The following is an 8,835-nucleotide window of genomic DNA, read 5'->3' as shown; positions in this document are numbered from 1 at the left end:
AAAAAAAAATAAATAAATAAATAAAAATATTAACCAAATGCTAATATCAACTTTATGTCAATCAACACCGATGGTGTTGGACTAGACTCAGAGGCACCAGTATGAACCCATGACTTCAGATACATATTGATACATAAGAGATACGTTGGATATATATTTTGTAGCCTTGCCCATTGAGATGGCCTAGAGCAGTAACACCCTAGTAGCAATGATCACACTTAGTTCTTAGATCTTGGTTTCCAAGTAAAAGAATGAAGGTTCTTTGGAGAAGTGGTTGGTTCCAGGGCTGGAGCAGGGAAAGTGCAAGATGAGGGGGTATGCACTGTGCTACCAGAAAGTAAGGAAGTACCCCCAAAATGACAGGAGCACATCAAAAGGACACAGAAGCCAACCAGAAGAAGTCCCCAGTAGCCACACCTCGGACAATGTTAGCAAAAAATAAATGACTGTAATAGATTATAACCCATAGACTAAATATACCTGAGTCCATGGTGATACAATAGTTGAATTAACAGGAGAAAAGGGACAGTTCTTTCTTACTGTAGGATTTTACATTAACAATATAGAAGGAATGATGGAAATAGAAAATCACCACGGTTGTAATTGTTGCAGGCAAGAAGCATTGAGGGCTGTATAAAACTACAGGATGAAAATAGGAGAAATAGGTATGTGCAGAGGTTCAAAGTATCTCCCCACCTGACACTTACCAATTACAAAGGGAAAATAATGACTTTATAATGAAGAAACTTGGTGGACACCACTTCAAACAAGTGATCAAAGTTAAAATCCCAGTAACAGGGCACGTTGACATCAGGTACCCCCTGATATCATGCACTAAGAAGGGTACATCAACACTTCTCGCCCAAAATGCATAGCGCTAATACAGTCATGAGGAAACACCAAACAAATTTAGGGACATTCTACAAAATAGCTAGTTACTACTTTCCAAAAGTGTCAAAGCATGAAAGATGAAGCCCTAATTTTTTTCCAGGTCGGAGGAGACTAGGAAGACAAATCAATGCAGTGTGGGATCAGCCCAACTCTAAGGGAAGGAGCCAGGAGCAGTCCAGTCACTTGCTGCCTTCCAATCTGGAGGTTAGGGGGTGATGGATGCCAATGGCACTATCCATTATAGCCTTCACAAGGCCTAGAATGAAGCCACCAACTTTTACTGGGTCAGGGTCCTTATCGGCTTTGGGCTCTTAATGCGGGTCAAGAGGAATAAAAGGAAATTATGAGAATATTCAGTGTGCCGCCTACAGCAGAAACTTGGTCAGAGCCCAACTTTTACGACACGATAAGCCAAATTCGTTTAAGATAGCAACTGGAAATGTATTCCATTTCCAGGCAGTCTGACTATCAGCAGCTACAAAACCAAGCTAACACTATGCGGCTCTCGTTGGAATGATATCTCAGAAAAGGAGCAACATAAGCGATTATCATTAAACAACGTCGTAGCAAACTCCGGATTCTACTAAACCATGAATAGCATTTTTTAAAAACTTCTGTCTTGCTAAAATCATTTACTTGTGACTTTTCAATTTTTTTGTGTTTTGTTTTGTTTTCTAAAATTGCATCTTTGGGGGTGCCTGGGTGGCTCTGTCGGTCACGTGTCCGACTTCGGCTCAGGTCATGATCTCACAGTTCATGAGGTCAAGCCCCGTGTCAGGCTCTGTGCTGACAGCTCAGAGCCTGGAGCCTGCTTCAGATTCTGTCTCCCTCTCTCTCTGCCCCTCCCCCACTCACACTGTGTCCCTCTCTCAAAAATAAATAAACGTTAAAAAAATAAATAAATAAATAAAATCTCATCTTTGGGGTGCCTGGCTGGCCGAGTAGGTAGAGCATGTGACTCTTGATCTTGAGGTCGTGAGTTCAAGCCCCACCTTGGGCATAGAGATTATTTTTAAAAAGTAATAAAAATAAATAAATAAAATTGTATCTCCAACTCATTTTTTGCACACATTTTAAAAATGGTTTCAAAAAGCCTCAACACAAAGAGTCTGCACATACCTAGGAACATAGAATATAACCAGGGATGAGGATTTTACCTTTGACTTCTTCAGGATACAGTCAATCAGGAATAAAAACACAGCTCTGGCGGAGAGTATCTGTAGTGCATGCCACTTTGACTTGAACATTTTTGCAGAATTAAAAAAACAAGCATCATCAGCATAACTTCCTCTTTGATTATATTCTGTGATAAAGGTACCATGGGGAATGGATTAATCTGTGTTCTTACCTGTTATTACCACTCTTTAATTGAATTAACTATCTCTGCTTCTTTAGAACTTACACAGTAGACTATCTTTTCTTTTCTTTTTTTTTTAATGTTTTTTAAAATTTATTTTTGAGAGAGAGAGAGAGAGAGTGCGTGTGAGCTATGGAGGGGCAGAGGTGGGGGAGGGGCAGGGGATCCAAAATGGGCTTTGCACTGACAGCAGAGAGCCCGATGCAGGGCTTGAACACATGAATCATGAGATCATGACCTGAGCTGAAGTAGGACACTTAATAGACTGAGCCACCCAGGTGCCCCTAGACTATCTTTTCTACCTCGTGAAGTATCCATCTGCTAATTGTGGAAGCTTTCTGTGGCTGGACTTTTCCTCCCTTAATTGTGTTCCCAAGAGTTTGTTCTCTTTCTTTCTTTCTTTTTTTAATCCCTCTTCCATGGGAAGAGTCTTCCTTAAACCATACTGGGGGGCCATGCTGCTGAATCAATGGACACTTCTGTATTGATGTTGGCAACGTTTTTTTGTCATAGGACTATCAATGTTTACTGTGACTATCTGATTACTTATGCTTTTTTTAGTATAATGAGCTTCCCTGAAGATTCTCATATCCTGTACCATTTTGTACTGTATATTAAAATCTTTTAACCTCATTTTAAAAAGTATTTATTTAAATAAAAGCTGGTTGTAGACAGTGGCAAGGAAGTTTGTCCAGGTGACTGTTCAATAATAAGTTTTTAAACCAAAGTTATTCTTTATTTAAAGAGTTAAGAGTTAATGTTTCAAGCATTATTGCCTTTTCCTTTTATAATTGTAAGGTAAAGAATATAAATTTTAAATGAAAATTTGGGCCAAATAAAATAATTCAGGGAGATTGTATTTACTTTTTTCTTTTTTATAAGAGAGAGTGCAAGTCAGGGAGGGGCAGAGAGCGAAAGTCTTAAGCAGGCTACACGCTTGGTGTGGAGCCCAAGATGGGCCTTGATCCCATGACGCTGGGATGGTGACCTGAGCCAAAATCAAGAGTTGATGTTCAACTGACTGAGCCACCTGGGTGCCACTGCAATTACTTTTAAAATTTAAGTATATCACTCAAAAATATGTCTGTGGTACAAGGTGGAATGTTGGCCAAATGAAATAATTCTTTATTAACTCACAAATGAGTTTGATGTATCACCTATGCATAAAATGAGAAATTAACCAAAGGACTGAAACAGGTATAGTTATAGGCTGGGGGGAAGCAGAGCATCCAGGGGACAATCTTAAACTTTGCTCTGTTCTTAGGGGAACTACTGTGTACTTCCAGGAGCAGAGAATATAATCAGAAACAGGAATGGTTTACTTATTGTCACTGATGTGTGGCACACAAGCTACACTATGCTAAATGATAAACCTGACCACTTAAAAACGAAAATCTTAAGACTCTTAAATACAGAGAACAAACCAAGGGTCGATGGAGCATGGGGTGGGGAGGAGGGGGAAAATGGATGATGGGCATTGAGGAGGGCACTTGCTGGGATGAGCACTGGGTGTTGTATGGAAGCGATGAACCATGGGAATCTACCCCCAAAACCAACAGTACACTTCACACACTGTATGTTAGCCAATTTGACAATAAATTATACTTTAAAAATAAAAATAAAAAGCATTCTTTTCACCCAGAAACTGTATCAAAAGCTCCTGATATGTGTTCAAACCAGGGACTAGTACAATCCTTCATCCCTCGCAACCTTTTCTATCAGAACTGTCTTACTGTAAGTAACTCAAATCTGTCCAGTTAAACTTTAATGAATGACAAAGTTTTATGTATAGTCATTGCTTATTAACAATTGTCTAACTAAGAAATGTCTAATCCAAAAGCACTAACCCGATACATAGAAGGTACTCCGAAAAAAAAAGAAAGGAAAGAAAATCGTAAAAAAGAAAAACAAAACAAAACAAAAAAACAAGCCACAACTGACAGAATGTACTTGAAAACACATATTGCTGGGGAAATAATTAGAATCAAAATCTATAAAGTACCTTACAAATCAATAATAAAAAGTCAAGAGAAAAATGGGCAAAAGACATGAATAGGCATTTCAAGAACAGGTAATTCCGGTGGCCCACAAACGTATGAAGAAATGTTTAATCTCTTTAATAATGAGGGAAATGCAATTCAGGGCCATAATGAGATATTTACACTAGTTTGAGACTAGTGTAAGACTTAGGAAATCTGACAATACCAAGTGTTGGAGAGGGTCATCATTTCTGGCAGGATTATTCATTGTTCCGCTTTGAAAAACAATCTGGGATTGTCCTATCCAGTTGAGTCTTTGCATACTTGATGACCCAGCAATTCTGCTTCCAGGTGTATACTCTGGGGAAACATTTCTATGTATGATCCAGGAAATAAATACCGAAATGTTCATGACAACATCAAACAGAAAAAATAAAAGAGCATAAATGCCCATCAACAGAAGAACGGGTAAATGGAAGCATATTTATACAATGGAATACAATACAGCAGTGAAAATGAATAAACTTTAGCTATATCCATTAAGAGTTGACCATTTCTGGCTTCAAAGATGGAAGGGGATTAGGAGCCAAGCAATGTGGACAGCCTGGAAAAGCTGGAAAAGTTGAGAAAACGAATTCTCCCCTAGAGCCTCCAGAAAGGAATGGGGCCCTACTGACAGCTTGATTTTAGCCCAGTACGACCCATTTTGGACTTCTGACCTCCAGAACTATAAGGTAACAAGTTTGTGTTAAGCCACTAAGTCTGTGGTAACTTGCTATAGCAGCTATCCGGAACTAATACAGTGTGTTTGTGTGTCAGGTTGGAGGGAGTGGAGGTGGAGAGAGGCTTCCCAGAGAGAATTTTGCTCTCGTCACAGAGACTGGGCTTTCAGGCATGGAGCCAGCCGTACTGGCCTTCCCCCATGGGGTCCCCTTCAGTGTCCCCCTCACGGGGCTCTGCCAGTCTGCAGGGCTCTGGAGCACCTACTCCCTCAACTGATCCCGCAGTTCCCTTGCCAGATGGACAGGCCCCAGGCAATTGGTTCTCAATATACAAAAGAGGAAACCGAGACCCAGAAAAAGGAGGTAAAGCCAGGAGCAGCACTGCATTTGAGGGCAGGAAATGACCAGATGCCACACCTGGGAACTCACACTTCCTGTGAGGGCAGCCTGTTCCTTCCACAGACTCGTCACAGCTGAACAGGCCCCTGCAGGCTCCTGTCCACATCTGTGCTGAGAACGCAGCCCCACAATTGCCAGGTGTCATCATAATTGCCACCTTCCACCCCCACCCCCACCCCCACCCCCGTCCCTCCTCCCCGGAGACAGGACCACAGTCAAAGCCAGGACCCACCTGACCACAATCCAGGCCTGGCCAGACCCTTGGAAGCAGAATCCTTGGGTTCCATTGGCGGCCGGGGACGAGTGTCACAATGGGGCCAGGCGGCCCGGGGGAGGGAGGGGAGGAATGGTGGGGAGCAGTAGTCGACCCCAGGGCACAGCTACCGCAGACCCCAGAGACAGAATGGGGCAAGGTGGGTGGAAAACCTCCACGTGGAGCAGCCCTAGGCCTCAGCGTCGACTGTTCTGGCCCCCGGAGCACCTGCCGTCTCCAGAAACCCTACCGAGGGGAATTCTCCCACCCTTTCAAACACCACTTGCCCATCCCCTGTCCCCATGCCTAAGGCGGGGGATGGGAAGGAGAGTCCAAGGAGCTGCTCCCAGACCTGAGAACAGAGGTGTAAACAGAGCGGAGGCCTGGTCCTCAGTGGCTTCATTTGAGATTGGGGGTGGGGGAGGGGTGGAGAGAAGTTTAGGGAGCTGCCATAGGATGGTTTCTGCTTTCTCTGAAAGGAGGGAAGCCAGATGTTAGAAAGGAGGCAGGAGGGAAGGGAGCGATACGGAGCGGAGCGTGGAAACAGCCACTGGTGAAGATTGGAAAATAAGCTCATGAGAAAAAGCTGGCAGGGAAAAGCTGGGAGCTGTTAAACCTGAGGCTGGTGGCCAGGAATTCACAGAATAGGCCTGCTGGGCGTGTGACTTTGGCAGTGACGGCAGCCTGGGGTTCAGGGAGAGAGAAGGCCAACAGTCGGGCTCGTTCGCTGCTATGGTGTTGCTAGCTAGCTGGTCGCAACCAGAGTGGAAGGGGGAAAGAGAAGGCTTTTGGCAACAGGGAGGAGTGGTGTCTCTCCATAGACGTGAAAGTGGTGACTTCCTTCCTGTAGTCCTAGAAGAGAGGACAGAGGCGGAGAGAAAGAAAGTACCAAAGTCAGCAGACCAGGGGGCCCAATGAGGCTAAGGAGGGTGTTATGGGATTGGATGTTTGTGTCCCCCAAATGTATATGTTGAATCTAGCCCTCGGTGTGATGGTATTTGGAGAAGGGGCTTCTGGAAGTGATTTAGTTTAGATTAGCTCATGAGAGTGGGGCCCTTGTAATGAGACTAGTGGCATTAAAGAAGGAGGAGAGGGGCACCTGGGTGGCTCAGGCCATGGTCCCAGGGTTCGTGAGTTCCAGCCCTGGATCTGGCTGGCTAGCCATCTTGTGCCCCTGGCCCCTCCCCTCCGCTCCCTCCTCCTCCCGCCTCCTTTTCCCCTCCCCACCCTGCTCTTGCGTGCTTGTGCTCTCTCAAAAATAAATACTAAAAAAAATGTTTTTTTACATTTATTTACTTTGGGAGACAGAGAGAGAGAAAGAGTGAGCAGGGGAGGGGCAGAGACAGAGGGAGACACAGAATCTGAAGCTGGCTCCAGGCTCCGAGCTGTCAGCATAGAGCCTAATGTGGGGCTCAAACTCATAAACCATGAGATCATGTACTGAGCTGAAGTCAGACACTCAACTGACTGAGCCACCCAGGCACCCCTCAAAAATAGATATTACAAAAAAAAAAGGAGGAGGAGAGAGAGAGAGCCTGTTCCTTCCCACTCCACGTTCTTGCCCCGAGGAAAGGCCATGTGAAAGCACAGCAAGGATGTGGCCGGCTGTCTGCAGGCCAGGAAGAGCCCTCACCAGAACCCGCCTCTGCTCACGCCCAGCCTCAGAAAGTGTGAGAAAACAAGTGTGTGTTTTTAAGCCACCAGTCTGCGGCACCTCGTTGCAGCCTGGGCAGTCCAAGGCAGACAGGAAGGAAGAATGGAGCAAACCAGCCGGAAGGATGGGGCTGCGGCCAGAGAAGGGGGTGTCTGAATTAGAGGCGCCTTCATTTACTGACTTCTATGCTAGGAATTGTTGAGATTTTGGTGGTGGGCGTGTAGTTTTGTAGGATGACAGCAGGAGCCTGGGTGGAAGGGACGGTGGTGATGCAGGTGGTTTTCGGTGAGTGAGGCTGTGTTAGCTGGAAGTCAGTAAAAGGTTTCTGCAAGAGCAGAGCAGCAGCAGTGAGGAGAGAGGAGGAGGAGGAGGAGGGAGGGGGAGGGGCTTACCTTGGCCCCCCAGCTGTGAGAGCCCAGGTGCCCAGAGGCAGAGATGGGACACTGGTGTCCTTCTAAGAAGGGCTGGGGACACGGGCAGTAGTTCCGGAGAGCGAGGTTGAGAGCACAGGGAGGGACCCAGGTCAGGGGGAACAGTGTGGGAGTAGAGGAGTTGGCTGGAGAAGAGTGGGGTGCCCTAGGCTTTGGACATTGATGTGGCAACACAAGAACAAAGTACAGAGGTCTCAGTCTCAGAAGTCTCTCTGAGGAGGGCGGGCCCAGAGAAGCTGAGCTGTGCACCCAGGGCGCGGGCCAATGGGGCACCGATCAGCTGTTCGCCTCTTCCTCCCTCCAGTTCCACCGTTATCACCCCATTTAATCATCAGGTCAGGTGAGGCAGTAACGTTTGCAATGGATTTCATTGTCGTAAGGACGCCCTGCCTTGTTTCTCTGCTCTTGCTTTTGCCCTGTTCCAACCCATGCTTCAGATACAGCGTGAGATTTATCATACCCATCTTGCGGGGCCACCTCCCTTGCTTGGAGAGAAAAAGACAACCAGTAGCTTTCATTGTTCTCAGAACAAAGTTCAAAATTAAACACGTGGCCCGATCTCTGCTGTCAGCGCGGAGCCCACTTTGGATCCTCTGTCTCCCTCTCTCTGCCCCTTCCTGGCTCATTCTCTGTCTCTCAAAAACAAATAAAATATTAAAAAAAAAAAAAAAATGTGGCCTGAGTGCGGCTTCTCAAACTTCCAGAACTCGTTCCGTCTTCACTCCAAAGTGCTTCTGCACCCCCCTGGCTGCCTGTGCCTCCTCTGGCCTGCACTTCCTTCTCTCCATGGATGACCATCCTTAGGGGGCCTTCCACGTCCTGCATGCTGGGTCAGCTGCCCGGTTTAACCCCACGGGGACCTCCAGATTCATCCAGATTCATCCAGAGCATTCCCCTGAGGCACTGGGGAACGGTTTCATGGCTGCAGATGAATTGTGCACCTGTGGGTCCAGCATGCTCCCGAAGGCAGAGCAGTAGGTGAGCGGGTCGGTGAGTGAGGCGAGCCCGGGGTGCGTGAGTCAGGCCCAGGCTCCAGGACTCAGCCCTGAGACCTAGGGGTGTGGGGGAGGGGGGTGGGGAAGGGGTTGGCACTCCTTTTCTATCTCCTTGGACTTGGGGGCCCACTGCCAGAGACCTTTGTCTTTCACA

At 46.3% G+C, this 8,835-nt stretch overlaps 1 pseudogene; it reads left to right on the top strand.

Annotated features, from left to right (window-relative positions):
- The first annotated feature begins 307 nt into the window (after window positions 1–307).
- On the top strand, window positions 308–1,418 carry LOC131513031 (small integral membrane protein 19-like; annotated as a pseudogene).
- The last annotated feature ends 7,417 nt before the right edge of the window (window positions 1,419–8,835 follow it).

This window comes from Neofelis nebulosa, chromosome 5 (assembly GCF_028018385.1).
Source record: "Neofelis nebulosa isolate mNeoNeb1 chromosome 5, mNeoNeb1.pri, whole genome shotgun sequence".
NCBI classification, from domain to species: Eukaryota; Metazoa; Chordata; class Mammalia; order Carnivora; family Felidae; genus Neofelis; species Neofelis nebulosa.
This window is presented reverse-complemented; position numbering and strand designations above follow the sequence as displayed.